This window comes from Mustela erminea, chromosome 8, assembly GCF_009829155.1.
Source record: "Mustela erminea isolate mMusErm1 chromosome 8, mMusErm1.Pri, whole genome shotgun sequence".
In the NCBI taxonomy this organism is placed as follows: domain Eukaryota; kingdom Metazoa; phylum Chordata; class Mammalia; order Carnivora; family Mustelidae; genus Mustela; species Mustela erminea.
Genome location: NC_045621.1, coordinates 41615197 through 41634073, shown reverse-complemented (window position 1 = coordinate 41634073; position 18877 = coordinate 41615197). Strand labels below are relative to the sequence as shown.

General features: G+C 54.1%; 1 protein-coding gene across 1 annotated transcript in view; it reads right to left on the bottom strand.

Moving 5' to 3' along the window:
* The window catches only part of SH3BP4 (SH3 domain binding protein 4), an 82089-nt gene that overhangs the window by 46345 nt on the left and 16867 nt on the right, over positions 1–18877 (bottom strand). The window lies entirely within an intron of this gene.

Genomic DNA, 18877 nt, shown 5'->3' with positions numbered 1-18877 from the left:
ATTTACTATTTTTATCGGCTCTTTTGCTATCTTCCCCCAGGGCGGTGTCTCCCCTCACCTGCGGTCACTTCTGCTACAGAGCCTGGCCATTCGACAGAATCCTCTCATGCCTGAACCCCAGGGATCCCAGTCTCCCCACCAGCAGCGGGGCTTCCTCCTCACACACGACTCCCGGTCACTCAGGAGCGGCATCCAGCCCCACTCAACCAACGGGATGCTACACAGCCCACATCTGCGAAGGATCCCTTACCCCAGGATGGCGCGACGGAGGGACGGGACTGACAGTCACCATGCCGGACTGCCCCCCCACCCCACCCCCCACCCCTGGCCTCCTGGCCCAATCACGTGGTGAAACGTGAGGCTGAAACTGCATCCTGGACGCCCTCCCCACAGCAGGGTCACCGGGCCTGCGACGTTCCGGCCCCCTCCCCTGAGAACAGACGGCAGGGACAGACAGACCCTCTTCCGAACAGGTATCTCCCATGCGACGGCAAGAGCGCTGGGGCGGCTGGCCAGTTTTCAGGACGCTGCTCCCCCTGACCCCCCACTTCGGGGCTTCAACAATAAAACGGACTCTAGATGTACAGCAAGGTGTGCACAAAGGAAAAGAAATCAACCCGAAGCCAAGAGAAAAATGCGCCATGGACACAGTTAATCTCGAGACGGAACAGAACGTGGCACAAGCGACATCCAAAATCGCAAAGGCAAAGGGAAGAGCTCCATCAAAGTCAACCAACGCTCAACGACGTAAGAATGTTTATTCAAACACGACAAAAGACTTAGATCCCAAAGGAGACAGAAAAATCCGGGCTGGGGACGGGATGTTCAAGACATGGGGAACAAGATACTGCGGTCCAGCCGGCGCGCTGACCGTGGACGTGCTTGTCTGCTTCGCTACCTGTGGGTCGGAGAAAGACTCGTGGGACTCTCGAATATTCGTCCAGACACGTGCGGCACTCGGGAAGATCGATGCCACTTGAGAGCTCTCCTCGTGTTAAAAAGCGGGGAACATGCTGAAAAGGGACAGGAGGCGGTGACAGTATTAGCAGACCTGGCTTCTCAGCAGAGGGTTGCGGGGGCTTGTGTGTCCCGTCTCTTCTCTTGCTGATCTGTTCCACAGTGAGTAGAACATGACGTAGAGCACTTCTTTTTTTCTGATTGTTAAGTCATCCCTCCCGTCACAACACCAGCCTATATAAAACTGGGATGCCTCCTTTCCTATTCCCCACCCCTCCCCCAAATCTTGGCTGGGGTCGTAGGAATCTCTTGCCGCATTCTGAATGGGTGCCAGCTCTGCGGAGCCTCGCTCCCCTGCTCTGGTCTGTGTGCGGGAGCCCCCCCGTGCCGAGCCAGGTGGTCAGGAAGCAGCAAGCCCCGAGTTCCCTGGAGGAGCACCCCCACCCCCATCCCCTGTTCCCTGCCTTGGCCTCCTGCACCCCCAGGCTGCCCAAAGCCTCTCTCGCAGCCACAAGAATACACATTTGCTGAGAAACTGCAGACCGCTACGTCATCAGAACCGCAAAAAGTTGCCAGGTTTTTTCTTTATGAAGAGCTAACCACAACACGAGTATTCCCTGTTGCTTTAAGGGCTGAGTCACTTAGCATTTTGAGGGAAGGGCCTTGGGAGCTCTCTGGGGCTTGCCATTTGCTCATTCCAAAGGATCAGTTAGGTAGAGTTTAATTTCATCCCGTGAGTCTCTGGCAGGTTCCCCAGACTAGGGGTGACTGGGTCAACTCTTACCTCATACCTAACATGGGAGGACCCAATGTTGCCCAACAAGCTGACTCAGACGGTCATGCTGGACTCTGGGCAGGTACGGGAGTGTGGGGGCACAGGTACACAAGGACACACACATACACACACACACACTCACGGAACCCTTTGGCAACTTGGTGCTGGGAGCTCAGGGAGGGAAGGGTATCTGGCTGTGAATGGTCCCACCAGTGAGGTCCAGGGGGGAATGGATTACGTGGAAAGGACCCGTCGGTCCCTCTCCAACCCCCTAGCTCTGTGGTCCACCTCTGAATGTCCTACGTTTTCGCACAAAGACCAGCGCTCCTGAGAGGCAAAGCAGACATGATCTCTGGACCAAGCACTGCTATCCCCAGGGAGTGGCCATACTCCCCAGTCCCCAAGGCCCCCAGAAGAAACCATAGGACTTCATGTGGGATCATCAAGTTGGCATCAAGTCCCAAGTCTAGAAGATGCCCAACTCCCTGATTTTGTGTCATGAAACATCAGGGCTGTCAATGGACAAAGTGGATGGGAACCACCAAACTGTCAAAAAGCAATTCAGAGAACACAAAATTGTGTTGTCTTTGGGAGTCTCTGAACACGCCTTGTCTTCACCCGCAGCCCGATGTCCCCTGTCCATCTGCCAGTAGCCGTTTTATCAGCTTCCAGTCTCAGCTGAAGACACGGATATGGAGAGTTTACCTTACCTGAGGAGGTCTGGAAATCTGGGGGCATAAACAGTGAGAGGCTCATGACATTTTGACGGGAACTATATTCATACAAAGACAGAGGTGACAGCTTTGTCCTACGTTCTCACTCCAGGACAATCACCAACAAGACACTCAACCAGGCTTTCCACATCCCCTATTAATACATGGAACTATGCTTCCTCAAATTCCTATGTTGGAGTCTTGCCCTAACCCCCAGGACCTCAGAATGTGACCTTATTTGGAAATAGGGTCTTTACTCGGGTAATGGCATTAAAATGAGGTCCTTAGGGTGGGTCCTGCTCCTATGGGATGGGAGTCTTTACAAAGGGGGAAATTTTGAGGTACACACACACACACACACCACACACACACACCACACACACGGAGGTATGCCACATGAGAACGAAGACAGAGATTGGAGTGAATGTCACAAAAAGCCAGCAAATCACCAAAAGCAGGACAGACTCACAGAGGAGATGCTCCCTCATAGCCTCAGGAAGAACCAGCCTTGCCAACGTTCCATCTTAGACTTCCGGCCTCCACACCACGAGACAACACATTCCTGGTGCTCACGACGCCCAGCGAATCCTTCGCTAAGGCAGCCCTAGGAAGCCATTGTGCTGTATCTGCAAATCGGAAAAGGAATTCTCACGATCCCGACCATCTCAGGGGCTGCTGGGGGGATGACAGGGTTTTTTTAAGGTTTCCAAGCCACCACGATGGACATGTATGGCTCCATCAGCCAGAGGATCTCTCGTACCCCATGTCAGCCAATCTCTGGTGTCTCTCCACGGCAGGAACGGGTTCTCCCTCATCCCTACACCTTATGCCGCAAGGCACCAGAGTAGTAGACCGAGAGTAAAAAGCAGAACCAGACAAATTCTTGTCCTCCACCGGAGGCAAACTTCGGCCCCAGGGCCAAATCTAGGGCGTCATCTGTCTTTGTACCACCCAGGAACAAAGAATGTTTTTGTATTTTTAAAAATAGTGGAGGTGGAAGATGAAAGTTAAGAGTATTCTGGGACATGAATATTACATGAAATTCAAATTCCAGTGTCCGTAAGTCAGGTTGTGATGAAGAGTCATGCCCATCGCGTATACAGAGCTGGCAACATTCTGTCCCACCTTCTACCGGGAGCGTCTGCTGACCATTTCTGTATGAGCCTTACTTATACAATGGGGCAAAAAGGGCCAGGCCGTGGCTGGCTTAGGGCAAAAGTGGGCACATACCCAGAGGTGCCTGCTTAAATGCCAGCCGTGCCAAGAGGAGGCAGGGAGGAGAAAAAGAAGAAAACGGGCATCATGGCTCGAAACCCAGACAGATAATGGTCCCAAAGACAGATTCGGTCAGCTCACCGGGCTACCTAGAGCTGCTATCCCTGACCTCAGCCAGGAAGGCACGCCCCTGCCCCAAGAGCAGCTCAGCACCATGAGCCTCAGAACAAAGTGGGGGACAAAAATTGGGCATTCATCCTTTCTGATGGCTGCGTAATATTCCACTGCACACGTGGGCCATCCAAGGGGGAAACGAAGCTTGAGAGACTGTGGACGAACAAACTGAGGGTTTTGGAGGGGAGGTGGTTGGGGGGGATAAGTGAGCCCAATGGGGGGGTATTAAGGAGGGCACGTATTACATGGAGCACTGGGTGTGGTGCATAAACAATGCATCTTGGAACACTGAAAAAATACAATAAAATATAATTAAAAAAAAAAAAAAAAAGAACAAAGTGGGATCTCCTGGCCTGACTTCAGCCCACGTTCTTCACTGTTATCAGAGGAAATCAGTCCCTTTTAAGAGCGCCAATTAATAAAACTAAAATATATAAATATGTAAGTAACACTTTGGTAGACTGGCAATGGTCTTTACGTCCAACGTGATCAAAACCCACACATACACCACCATGAACGGGGAGCCTGTTCAGGCAAGTGGGGGATAAATACCGCCAAGGGGACGCGTCAGAAATCTCACCCGACTTAGGTGGTGACATTTTCTTACCCAGAATGCAGAGCTGGTCCCCTGATATTTCCCCTAGTTACACAGCATTTGGAATTTTACAGACTATGTGATTTACAGAACATGGGTTCCTTTCCCCACTCCTGCAGGAAACCCGTACTGAGTACTAAAGCACAAAGGGAAAGGGGGGATTGAGACAAACAACCAGACACTGCACTGATTTATGTACGTGTCTCTCCATTCACGATCCTGGCCTGTGGGCTCCTATGGGGCTCCCGACGCAGGAGCGAGCCGAGCCGGTGGTCATCAGGACTGTGTGCAGCTGGCCGGCTGGCCTTCCTCCCTGCGTGGAGGCTCACGTGCCTGTGCGTGTGACAGAAGGACTCGGTGCTACCCGTCCCCTTGCTGTCTCAGACACATAGACTCCCACACCTGCGGCCAGACAGGGCTTCTCTTCCTCCTCTGGGTCTCTACCCCATCTGGCCGCAGCTGGTGGGCCCTGTTCTGGAAAAACTGTAGGCATTTAATTATCACAGAAACAAATGGCCACGCGTGAGACAGGAGTGGCTTCCACAGCAGTCCAGCGGACCATTTCCCAGACTCCACTGAGGAGAACTGCTTAAGAATGGGCTGCCAAAGGAGACAACATTGAACCTTCGAGGAAAAATTAACAAGCTGGACACAGATGCCTCTGTCAGCGTCTTTGTGTTGTTCGTGGACTTCAAGGAGGAAATCAGGAGGCGGCGCTGTCAGACTCACACTCCGAAGAGACCTCCACCCAACGGAAGAGTCTCGGACATGGCTTTTGGCATTTAAAAAAAGCAAAGTTTTCGGGCGCCTGGGGGACTCAGTGGGTTGGGCCTCTGACTCTTGACTTCAGCTCAGCTCAGGATCTCAGGGTTGTGCGATGGAGCCCCGGGTCGGGCTCAGCAGGGAGTCTGCTTATCCCTCTCCCTCTGCTCCTCCCACCCCCAAATGAGTAAATACATAAAATCTTAAAAAAAAAAAAAAAAAAAGGAACATTCTTCTTCTCCCAGGATTTGAGTAACTTTTCCAACTAGCTGGGCGGTCACTTAAGGACGTTTGCAATCTGACCCGCATCTCGAGCCTGGGCTTCCCCAGCGAGATGGGAAGTTTAAGTCCAGTGTCTGGGCAATGAAGGAGGACTGTCCAAGGGTGGCATCCTGGCTTTTGATTCTTTTTGATTCTAACTTTGCCCATGGATAAAATGGGTGATGGCTCCAGGCAGGGACCTGTGGGCAGGACGAGTGGGCCATGCAGCAGGACGCAGCCCTTCCCAAGCTTGGGGGCCTTGCTTAAAAGGCCTAACTTAAGTCTGGGCCTTGGTGTCCTCAATGTAAAACCGGGCTCTCCATACCGTGCAAGACCTTTCTTTTCCTGCTTTGGAACGTGAAAGAACAAATAACCTAACGCCAACTGCACAGAAGCCCCACAAAATGCTTGGGGGAAGAAACACAAGGTTGAGAACCTAACTGCTAACAGTGGCGGCAGGTGGTGGTTATCCCCGCACGGGTTGGACTCATGGAGGCCTCACAGTCACAGCCGGCTGGGCTCCACCCCCCCACCCCGCCCCAAGGCCAGCCTGAGAGCCCGCTCTTCTCCCTTGCTCCCAGGTGATGGCGATGCTCCTGGTCCCTGGACCACACTTTGAGAACCACTGGTACTACATATGATGGTTGATACTGTACTTTCCTACCTGGTCTCTTGGCTGTTTCCCACAGTGACGCTGGGAGGTGGGCAAGCAGGTACCGCTGCGCCCATATCTGAGACGGGACATTCTCGACCCCGATCTGAGGTCAGGAAGTGGACAGCCGGGGTCACCAGGCAGGGAGCCGGGCCAGCACCCATGACTGATACAGAGAGTAACGGTCAAACGGGAATTAAGCAGAGAAGACAAAGCAGGTTGCCCTGAGACCAATGTCTCCGAGTGAGGACTTAAGTTGTCAGACTGGGCCCCAATGTCACCCTTCCTTCCTTCGTTCCTTCTTCCGAGACATAAATTATAAAACCTCCCAAGGCTTTTGAAGGAGGAGGAAATGAAACATCCTGCCTGCACCAGGCGAAGGGAGTTCAGGTGTGCGTCTTGGGAGACGGTGCAAAGTCAAGAGCTCTCCCCCACACCCCCGCCACCCTCGCCCACAAACGCGGAGAAGGCTGAAAGCCTTTCAGATGACTTGGTGGGTAGAAGACTCAGACCCTGTTAGGACGGGGACTGGAGTCCTGGCTCTCTCTGAACGCTGTGATGAATGCAGGGTGGTGGGCAGGGTGGGGAGTCACCCCGCCCGGGCATGAGTGCCGGCTGCTTTCGTCCAGAGCCCCACGGCCACCTCCTCCCCCGGAGTACCCTCCTTTCCCGCACTCTGTTGGCTCCACCTCAGCCAGGGCTGCCAGCCATGTGACCTCTCAGATGCTCCTTCCTAGGGTCAAATTTTCACCCTGGCAACCTGTCACCTGGGCAACAGTTCAAGAGGCAAGAGAGGGAGACCCACAGCTGGAGCCTCCGGGGTCAGCTTTTCCAACTGATTCCAGTTCCCTTTCACGCCTGACTCATCTCCAACTAAGGCCTTGGGAAGCACCCCCTGCCCGCCCCATTGAGCTTTGTTAGAGGGCTATTCGGTGGGGGGAAAGGCCCCCTCCACCCCGGCAGCCTCGCTGCTGGACTGTGTGGTAATACTCGCTGTTTAGAAAACCCAGCCAGAGTGGCAGAGCAAAGGGCAGAATGCTTACTTTCTAAGAGCATAAAATGATTCATTATTCATTCATCTGGCTCTGTATCACAGACCACTCCCCTCCCCCGGCCTCAGAGAACAAGCCATACCTGCAAAGCATATACAGAAACTGGGTCAGAAACAGAGTCGCTGGGACACACACTTTCTGAAGCCCGAGACCTGAATAAAGTAATAAGGGGGCCATTCTGTATTTTTAAATATTTATCCAAAATGAATCTGCAGCTCCTAAATCTCTTTGGTGAGATAAGCACAATGTTATCCAGAAACGCAAAGCAGTCCCCAACCTCAGGGAATATCCTACTTCTTAACCAAGACGTTTTAAAAATCGCAATCTTCCAAAAAAAAAAAAAAAAAGTTATGAAAACCGTGCAAACTCAAAACGCCACCAGAGTGGTGTGCACTTCAGGAAGCATTTCCATGGACAACAGCTGCAGGGCTGGGGGACTCCCCCTCCTCTGGGTCCCCTCAGCTCCCAGCTACAACGTAGACACATGGAATCGGGTCCTGGGCAGAACGCAGCAGGCCAGGTGGTTATTATGGGCCCTGAATGGTGGGTTCTGTCCGCCATCTCTCACTTCCCAACAAAGCCATCTGCCCCGACCCGTCTCTCCGAATGATGAATGACGGCTCTGGATGTTTACTTAGGCTTGCCTTCATCCTAAGCAATCAAAAACGAAGCACGGAAGGTGAATGACTAAATACACAGCCCGAGCTTCCGTGGCCATGGCCCATTCGGGTCGGGGGACAGGAGGTTAGAGTGTCAACAGGCCACTCTGTCATCATCTCAGAAACCCTCACTGGGCCGCTGCTGCTCCTCAAGCACAGAGTGGACAGCCAGGGAAGTCAGAAACTCAGGTCCTGCCTTCTGGAACTGGAAGGAAGAGTAAAGCAGGCATGGAAACTCAAGCCTGGAAACGGAAGACAATGAGGGGCAAAATGCTCGCCGGAGCACAGAACGGGATGCGGGGCTCTAGGCTGGGAAGGCGCCGGCCAGCAGGTGCCCAGGGAGGACGCCAGGTGCATGGGGGACGCTGAGTCCCCCACGGGTGGGCAGCCCGTTGTCTTTGTGTGCCTTCATGGTCACGCAGGTCTGAACCTTCTCCGACCATCCTCAGAACACCGTCTGCCACACCGATGGTGGGCAGTCATCATGCCAGACCTTGCTGGCTGTCTCAGCCGTTGCTGGATGGGGCTGAAATTGCGGCCTTTCTTGTTCCCCAGGAACAGTCGCCACACACTCCCCAGGCCGGCCCTGGGGTCAGTGCCCCAGCCTCCTACCCTCCAGAGGGACCAATCTACGGCTTATTCACAGGGCTCCTCAGGACAGTCCCTAGCACAACTGATCCTGAGCTCAGAAACTCACCCTGCGCCTGCTTTCCCCACCCTCGGCTCCTGGCTCCCCTCTCCTGCTTCCAGGGACCAGCTCCCTGCCCACACCAGAACCCAAGTCCTTACATCAGGCTCTGCATTCAGAGGGCAAACCAGAACAGATGGATTCACAAATGTGAAACTGGCCGGTGAGCACTGGGCCTTCTGGCCAAGGCACAGACACAGCTGGGTGATAGGAATGAGCATGTGCCGCCGGCTCTGGTCCAAGCCAGTGGGCTATTCTAAGTGTCAGAAATTCTCAATTTAGAAAGCCAAGGCAATATTTTGTTCCATTAGTTAGATACATTGGCGCCTGAGTGGCATCTGACTCTTGATTTCGTCTCCAGTCGTGATCCCGGGGGTGTGGGATAGAGTCCCGTGGCAGGCTCTGGGCCAAGCATGGAGCCTGCTTGAGAGTCTCCCTCCCTCTCCAGCTCCCTACTTGCTCACAGAAGCTCCCTCTCCAAAATCATCATCATCATAATGAGATACATTCACACTCTCCTGAACTGGAGAAAAGCAAAGGGTATTCACACTCCAACTGACATTCTACATTCAAAATAAACACGTCTGCCCTGGCTCACGTCCAGGCTGAAGGCCAAGGCCATCTGAGCTCCGGACGCCCAAGGAGTTCCTGACCCTAGACTGGGCCTGGATCCGGTTCAGGCCCCGAGGCCACAGGCCACTCGTCAGGAAGCCAGCCCACCACAGCCTTCTGAAGGCGCCAGGAGCGATGGCCTTTGGGGCTCTGCTCTATGTCTATCTTCAACCCCTCGCACCAACTTGGTGGCCGGAACCCCAGCTCATTCTCTTACAGCCTGAAGGCCAGAAATCTGAAACACACTTTAAAGTCAAGGCCCTGGCAGGTCTGGTTCCTTCTGGAGGCTCTAAGGAGAGCATCCCCTTCCCCACCTTTTTTAGGTTCTAGTGGTCACCTGTGTTCCTGCCTTGTGGGCCCTTCTTCATCCTCGAAGCCCACCACCTGTCTCCCTCCTCACAAGACGCTCCCTGAGGTCAGATCCCTTTGCCTCGCTCTTAAAGTGACACCTGTCATTACATCATATTTAGGATAATCCAGGGTCATCTCTCCTGAAATGACTCCTACCTGCAAAGCCCTTTTTCCATATAAAGAAACATTCACAATCTAGGACTAAGATGGGACTATCTCGGGGGCGGGGGGATTATTCAGCCTCCCATATCCCATCCAAACCAGCACACTTTCAGCCCCTAATCCCGCAGCCAACTTCACTTCTCACTCTTGACATTCTGTTGATAGTTTTATTTCCTTTCTCTTCTACTATAAGAAAATGCTCCATGAAGGCCGGGATTTCATCCCATGTAGCTGGGACGCCCGGACACAGCAGGTGCTTGCTCGGATGGCCCTACGGAAGCCCCCAGAGGGGTCAGCGTCTGTGTCCAGAACAAACTAACCTGCTCCGCCTGTGGGGGCAGGAATGCGCCTGTCTCGCTCACCACTGTGTCCCAGCCCCAAGGCTGCACCTTGCACTTGGTAAGAGTTCCGTTATTAGCACCTGTCGCCTGAACGTTCCTGCCACCTGTCGTCTGCTTCTGGAGCAACTCATCAGCTCCCAGGGGGTCCCACTCCCCTATTCTTGCACCAAACCTATCCGCCCACCCCCTGCTTCATCTGCTCTTCCCCAGCTCACCCGCCCTGGGGCCTGGGGCCTAGCTTTCCTGAGCCATTTCAAGGCTCTCCCTCAGTTGGCCCTAGTCCACCTCCAGCCTCCTAGTACCCACGGCCAACTCCCTTCACCGAGCAGGTCAGCCGCTACACGTGCCCAAAACTCCTGCACACACATCCCGCCTCCTGCTGCAGGGAATGCCTCCCCCGCCCCTCCCTACCCAAGGCCCAGCGCCTACCCACCTCTCCCCCAAAGCCTGTGACTTCAGCTCCTGGCAACACACCCCCATTAGAGGAAGGCACTTCCAGGCCGGCCAGCATGGGTGAGCTCCTTCCCTCGGTGCGGTGCCGAAAGAGGCCAGCCTTGCGCTGGCACCGGGGACTGTCCACGTGCCACATGACACAAAACTGGGGAAGCCATAGGTGTGTCCCCAAGTGCCACAAGCCAGCCCGCCCAGAGGCCTGGGCACCACGCAAGACCCAGCACAAGGACCGCAAAGAACAGCCGGGGCCGAGGTGGGCATTGGGTCTCCAGAGAAAATACAGGACACCCAGGTAAATCTGAACTTCAAATGCAGGACAAATAACTGTATTAGTGGAGAGATGTCCCAGACAGTCAGATATACCTAGGTGTCCTATGTTTCTATTTGCTAAACAAACCAGGGCTGTACAAGGGAGGCGCCTCACCTCTTGGGAGGGGTGGGGGGGCGGCCTCCCAGGGAGGAGGTGGGGCGATCAGCCGCCAAGCCCACTATGGTCCACTCCTCCTGGACTTCACTAACAAAGATGGTAACTTCCCACTAAAAAATTTAAAAAAAAAAAAAAATGATGAAACATTCTTGCTGGCTAGAGGAAAGGGTTGTTTCAATAATATTTTTCCATTCCCGCATAATCTGCAAGAACTCACAACAAAGCAGTCACTCTCCAACAACAAAGATCGCCATGGAAACCGATCACCTCCATCCCGAAAATCATGACTTCACCTCACATTCCACCAGAAACCGACTACAGACGGTTACCAGAAAAATCCTTGTGCAAACAAACACAAGCCAACTGCCACTGAATGGCAGGAAATGGAGACGCTTTTTCTAATTTTAACTTTCTCTAGGAATGCACTTGCTCTCAACATGTGGGCACAGTCTCCCCAGACCCGCATTCCGTCAGCAATCACCTCCAGAGCGCAGAGCCAAATGTAGACTGAGAGCGGCTGGCGGGCGCGTCCCCGAGCCCCAGGTCCAGCGCTGACTCACGGATTTCTCCAAACTGAGAGGTGGACGCCAGCCCCTCCAGCAGAAAGTACTCCCAGGCCAGGGCGGCCCAAAGGAGACCCAGCGGCCAGACTCGCCACAGGGAGTAAGAATTACAGTAAACAGGAGCCTAATTTCACAGGGACAGCCAGGGCCACCCAAAGACTGGACCTCAACCGGCCAGAACTGGAACCCTCGAAAGTAATTCTGCAAATGGGCCCCCAGCGACAGGATTCAGCATGTGACTTACAGGCACTGTGAAAGTCTGCGTGGCCAAGCAAGAAAGGCTCATTTTCCAGAAAATTCAAAGAAATCCTCCAATTCAATAAGGAGAAGGAGTTAAAAACCAGGAAAGAACCTTCACCTTGGAAGCCCCAGGGAGAGCGGAAAAACATTAGTTTAGAGCGATTCGTCCAGAAGAAAGCATAAATTAGAACAAATCAGAGAGCCTGTCCCTTCCATCAGAATTCCCTCTTCCCAAACCGAAAAGTCCAACCACAGGGAGCGGGGGTGGGTGTGCAGAGCCCCCCGTGACAGGCTCCAAGAGGCAGCCGCCAACAGCAAGGGCTGTGAACAAGCTCCAGACCTCGAGGGCAGAGGGTGGAAGTAAACGGAGGTGCGAGCGTACAGGGAAACTACACCGTAGTAAAAGTCAATGAACTACAGCGACACCCTGTCCACACAGGTGAACCTCAGGAACACAGTGTGCGGCCAGAAAGGAACTCTGGGAAGATCAAGCACTGGGCACCCCGTGCTGCGGAACACGTAACCACACGTGACATGCCTATTTCACGGTTTCTGTGGGTCGGGGATCCAGACGGGCTTGGCTGGGTCCTCTACTTCAGGCTCCAGTCAAGACCTGAGCCATCCGAAGGCTCATGTCCTTACTGGCAGCTTTCAGGCTCTTGCTGGCTACGGGACCACGGGCCTCGGGTCCTTGCCAAGTGGGACTCTGGGTACGGCATGGTACTTGATCAAAGCAAGCACAAGACAGAGACTGCCATCCAGAAGAAAGCTATAATCCCATGTAACCCAACCATGAAGGGACGTCCATCAGTGGGCGATCCCTATCAGAAGTGGGATGCCAGGCAGAGGGAGGGATTACGCAAGGGTGTGAACATCAGGTGGGGACCCGTTATCAGGGTGGGCCACCCACAGACCAGAAAGCCCGGGCTTCCATGTACATGCACGTCACAAGCATGAAAAACGATGGACAATTCTTAAGGACCCAAATTTACTGGCTATGTGAAGAAATTGTAAAGAGCAGGGGAAAAATCACCAAGTTCAAGTTAGGGGCTACTTAAATGCTTATGCTAGACTGCGTAAAATACACTGGGGGTATGGTGAGTGGACACGGGCACTGGGGGTGGGGGAGGAAGGAATTCAAAGCTGAAGTTCCACTTCTCAGCCTGGGTAGTGGCTGTACAAATCTCTCCAGGCGTACACTGCTTTTGTGATTTTTCTGTTCATCCGCAAAGTGTTCTTTGTATCGACGTTAAGATTTAGGGGACCCCATGGCTGGCCTGCCGGCACCTCAGGAAGAGCGAGGAAAGGCTGCAGCTGCCTCCCGTTCACCCTGCCCCACAAACAAAACAGACCAGCTTCCTCGGAGAAGCAGGGCCCACCTGGAAATGCTTCTCTCGGCTCCTAGCAAACCAAGTTCCAAGGCCTCCAAGCTTTACCTGGAAGCCTTCTTCTCAGGGGCTGGATGATGACTCAGAATTCACCCCACCTCTTCCCCGACTCCCTTCCCTGCAGTTAAAGGTGGGGTCAGAGGGCGGGCAGAGTTCAGGCCCCCCATCCGGCCAAGGGCTCTCCTCCAGGGCCCCGAAGCGCCCTGTGCCTGGAGGTAGCGCTGGTGGGAAGCGCCCTGTGCCTGGTGGTAGCGGCGGTGGCAGTGGTGGGTGTTACCTCTTAAGACAACTGAAAACAAGAACCACCCCCGGCTGAGAGCCCCATGGGAGTCACCCAGCCCACATCCTGTTTGGCCACGGCATTGATTCAAGCATGCCAATATTGCCGAACAAAGGAACTTTCTACGCAGGCTTGCAGAAGAGAGACGTGACGTCTGCGGCAGGGAACCGGCCCAGCCAGAGCTCCCGCTCTGGTCAGCGGGCACAAGCGAACGCCAGCGAGGCCTCCGAGGTTTGGGGAGGGGGGTCTGGTCCCTGAGCCCACGGGGTGAGGGGGAGGGGAGCCTGGTACCCTGCATTGTGCCCGACACTGTACACCCTCGTCATAGCAGGCTCCCAAATAGTGGCTGAGTGAATGAAGCCCTCTCCAGACGGCCTGAGGAAACACACACTATGAAGGGATCCTCGGAGTGGGGCCAAACTGCTGGCTGCAGAGCAACCCCCCTCCCCACCCGCCAACCGTGAGGCCTGGGGTGGCAGCAGCCACCCTGCTCTCCCTCCGGATCCCTATCCCACAGCCAGGCAACATTCTGAAAGGCAGGAAGGCACACAAAGGAATAAGGACTCTGGACGTCCAGCCCCCTAAAACCCAGGCCTTCCCTGGGAAAATCCTCTACAAACTGCAGAGTCTGTTCCCCCTGGGAAGGGGCCAGAAAATGTGTTCTAACGTATGGTATAGGCATGCAGAAATCTGCGCCAGCTTCCCCCATGACGGTACAGGGAATGTTGTGGTTAACCGAAATGTGCCATGAGTTTCAGCTGGGGACAGAGACACATGGACCCGGGTTTGAGAGGCAAAGGGAGGCCAGGGGAAGGACCTTCTGGAGAGCCTGGTCAGCCACAAGAGAGTCCCTGGCATGGTCAGGACCCTATAAAAGGGGCCACCCTGGCTCTGGGTCACCTCACGTGAGTCTTTGGGGTGCAGGAGAAGGGTGGACCCTAGAGGCCCACAGGTGGCTGGCGCTGCCCTAGCACAGGGCCCATAAACTCTGGTTCAATGCACCTGAGTGTGAACCTACCAGCTGGGAACGCCACCTGTGCTCCCCTCCCCCGCCCCAGGGCTGAGGCACGGACTCAGGACTGTCCAGGCTTCAGGACTGGGTTCCCACCCCCGCCTGCCTGCAGGGCCTGAGAAGGCAGGAAAACCTCCTTCCTCTCTGAAAAGGGTCAAAAGCAGTGTCCACCTGGTAGGGCTGCTGTGGGGAGTGACTCAAAGGTGTGGAGTGATTAGAGCAATGCCAAAGCCACCTCGGTGCTCACAGGACAGAATCCCATGCGCGCACGCACGCGTTCACACACAGTCCACTTTGGCCACTCCCTGCTCCTCCCACCTGCCACCTCCTCGTCTCTTTCTAGAACTTTCTAGCACAATCTTCTCCCTTTACTCAGGCTCAGGCTTAACTCCCAATTCATCCTTCTAACAAAATTTCTGACAAGTTGTGAAACAGGAACCCTCTCCTCCCAGGGGGCACCACTACCACCAGCCCAGATGGAAACCCTGAGGGATCATGGAGTCCCATCTCCCGCCCCCCCCAGACCTCTGGTGCCAAAATGTGCATTTTAAGAAGATCCCAGGCTGATTTCTGAGAAGCTCCAGGCTGGAAGATGGCAGGTGCAGCCCAAGACCAGCACTGGTCTACATGCTCTCAAGTCGGGTCCTGTAAGAAAGGCTTCTTGCCTGAGATTCTGAGCCCGTAAGTGTGTGCATGTGTGCCCTCGGTGGCCTTCCCGGTGTTGGGCGTGTGACACTGTTCGATCCCTGTGCCACGACTCAGTGCATAAACTGGAAAACATCAAGGGAACAGGGGCCTCCAAGCACCTGAGTGCATTCTGTACATACTTTAATCGGCCGTCTCCAGAGGAAACAATCTCCTCCAGTTGTCTGTGCATCAGCCTCCTGTTGCTAACAGGATTAGCGGGGCCGCCACCCCAACACCTGCCACCCCGCTCTGAAGCCAGACGCTCTGGACTCTTGAATGTCAGAGCAGCTTATAAATGGGCCCATTGTCTCGGCGGCCCTGCCCCCTTTCTCAAATTCACCTGGCAAAAAGATGATCTGTGTCTGTATTTGGAAGCCTCCCTCATTGGCCAGGAGAGCGGCTCACCTCTAAATGTCTGGCCCAGGGGAGAACAAAGAACCGTGCTGAAGGAAAGAGTTCAGCCACTGCCTGACCCGGAGAGGACCGGGCCCACTGCACTTGGCTTTGTAGAGAAGGGCTGTTTCTGGTCAGGGCGTCTCTTGGCAGGGGGCGCCTGGTAGCGCTGGCCAGGGTTGGCAGGCCACCCGAACCCCAACTAGCTGTGGTGGGGCCTCATAACGCAGATGTGCCCGCAGAGGGCCAGCCCGGCCAAGAGCCATACTACTCACTCACTTCCCTCCCTGACACTCTTCTGTCTATCCTTAAAGGTAAACTCTATTTTAGAATAGATGCAAATTTATAGAAAAGACGTGAAGATAGCGCAGGGAGTTGCCATATACCCCCCGACATGCAGTTTCCCTATGACTAACCTCTCACACTGGATGACACGTGTGTCCAGAGGATGAACGGACACAGACACATTACCATTAACTGAAGTCCACTCGTCATCCAGATTCCCTTGGTTTCCCCCTCCACTGTCCTTCTTCGGTTCCAGGATCCCATCCAAGACACCACGTGACATTTGGTCTGGTTTCCCGTGGCTCCTCGTGGCTGTGACAGTTCAATTTCTGCCCCGCACGCCCAGCCCTCACCTGTCCAGGCCCCAAACCCTGCAAAGTGCAAGGCGGCTGCTGGCCGGGCCACGCTCGGCCTGCTCCCAGAGGCAAGGCCAAGATGTGTGCCAGACGCATGTCACACGCGCCTGTAATCAGGGGAAGTTTTATGATTATCCCCATTACGAATTGCCACGCGTCCCAGCCGGGCAGGCCTGCTGTAGTATGAACCGTATCCCACTCCGGGCTGGGCGCAACTGACGGGCTCGGATCTACCTAGTTTCCTCCCTCCTCCCACTCTTCGGCCAAAAAGCACCCCAACACCACCCAGCGAACACAGGGGCCGCCACAAGGAGGGAGGAAGCAGCAAGGAGCCCGAGAAGCCGTGCCCAGAAATGAATCCCTTCTTTATTTCTGAGCTAGGAAAGCTCGTCCATGCCAGCAAGGGTGGGAACCCCCGGTCTCCCTGAGCACCGAAAGGGCAAGTCCCTCAAAGTCAGGACTGCAGATCGCTGTTAGCCCAGAGCCCCGTGTCCACAGGGTAAGGCACCCCACCCATTCTGCCCAGTGCAGTATCTCACCAGGAGAGCACGTGGGGTCAGGTTCCCCGCGCTCACGGATCTCTGACCTAGTTTCCCCGTGGCTGGTGAGGTGCTGACCCACAATAAAGGAAAACATTCCTTCTCGGAGGTTCAGGCAAAGTTTCCCAGCCACACCTGTCAAGCTGGACCCAGAAAAGCACTTCGCTAAGGAGTTCCCATTCCATGTGGGCGGTACTACCCGTAAGCCCCCCAAATCCAGGCTTCGGAAAGGGGAGCAGGGCAGAGGGAAGTGAGAGAAAGCAATCACCGTCCATTCCAGAGGGCCCCAAACGTCTATTTCTTCCCCCGAGTGGGAATGGCCTCTAGGCTGGTGCTGCCTCATGGGAGGTGGTGGGTAACACTTGGCTGGCTTGAATTCAGAACAGAGGGAGCACTGCGCTCTTCCTGCCGAGCGAGGGTGTCGATGTCGCTGGGGACGCTTGCTGAAGTCTTGCCGGCAAGACTGGCTCGAGCAGGCAGGGGTGGGTGAGCTTCTGCTTTCAGGGAACCTGGGGGCGTGAAGAGGTTCTGCCAACGATGCCCCCGGGAAGACAGCACGCCACCTCACGCTTGGACGCTGATGTCACCCAGCGCATGCAGGGGACGTCAGTGGGGCCAGCCAGCCCGTCCCCCACCACTGCTGAGTGAAAAAGCAGGTTTTGCAGGACTGAGTGTGAATGACCCCATTTCTGAAATAATGTCCAAGTGGTATTTACCCAGCAGTGAGGGAGCTATAGGCTGTCAGGTGACTTTTTTTTTTTTTTTTAATTTATTTGACAGAGAGAGACAGTGAGAGCGGGAACATAAGCAGGAGGAGTGGGAGAGGGAGAAGCAGGTTTCCTGCTGAGCAGGGAACCCGATGCAGGGCCTGATCCTAAAACCCTGGGATCATGACCTGAGCTGAAGGCAGATGCTTAATGAATGAGCCGCCCAGATGCCCCTGCCCTTGTCAGGTGACTTTTAATTTCTTCTGCAGGCTGCATTTTCCGAGTCTACCACGGTAAGCACGGACCGCTTGTACACAAACAGACCTCACAAGGACCAGACGGCTTTCACAGGCCCTGGGCAGCTCTGAGTCTCAGATTCCAGGTCCCCAGGGCAATGTGGGTGTTTCACATGTTCTTCCTCTCAGTGGACTTCCGTTATATGGGTTCTTTAAACAATCTGCAAGGGGAGGGAGGTGGCATTCTGGGAGTAACGCCGGGGGAAGGCATGTTCCCTCTTTTCAAGAAGAAACTCCTCCTTCTGACCAGGCTTTTCAGAAATAAGCTCCCCCAGCAACTGGGCGATGGGAGAGAAGCCCGGACACCTAGGACAATTCACTAGCATCTTTTTTTTTTTTTACCCCAAGCCATGTTGGTACCTATAGAGTAAAGAAAAAGGGTTGCTGAAAACCCTTTATGGAAAACCTAAGTAAATAAATGCCATTTAGAAGAAGCAGATGAGCCAACAAGCGTGAAAAGACACTCACCGTCAATACTCATTGATGCAAATCAAAACCACAAGGAGGTATCACTGCACCTGCCTTCAGGGGGCTGTTACCAAACTGACAGAACCCAGCAGTTGTTGGGGACCCCGTGAAGCTGGAACCCTTGTGACCCTGTAGCTGGGAATGTAAAAAGGTGCAAGCTTTGTGCAAACGGCGTAGCAGTGCCTCGAGAAATTAACAATGGAACCGCCGACGTGACCCAGCGAGCCCACCTCTCGGTATGTACATCCAAAATCATCGAAGCGGGGTCTCAAAAGATATCTGCACATTCCCATGCATAGCAGCACCATTCGTAAGAGCCAGAAGCACAACCCACATCTGTGCGTAGACAATGCATCAAGAACACGGGGTCTACCCTCACAATGGGATATTATCCTGCCTTGAAAGGAAGGGGATCCTGTCACTTGCTCTTGCACAGACGCACCTGGAGGACATTACACTGGGTGAAAGAACCCAGTCCCAAGAGGGCAAACACTGCACGATTCCACCCACAGAAGGGAGCTAAAACAGTCACGTTCATCAGAGTCGGAAAGCGGAAAGGTAATTACCAGGGGCTGAGGGGGAGGGAGGAATGAGGAGAGGTGGTTTGATGGGTAAGTTTCGGTTTTGCAAGACAAAAAAAGTTGTGGGATGTTGCACAATAATGTGCATACACTTTACACTATGGAACAGCGCACTTAAAAACCATCAAGATGGCAAATTTCATATTATGTGGTTTTTTTTTTACAATTAAAAACAAATAGGATTTTAAAAAATATTTTATTTTTTAAAGATTTTGTTTATTTATTTGACAGAG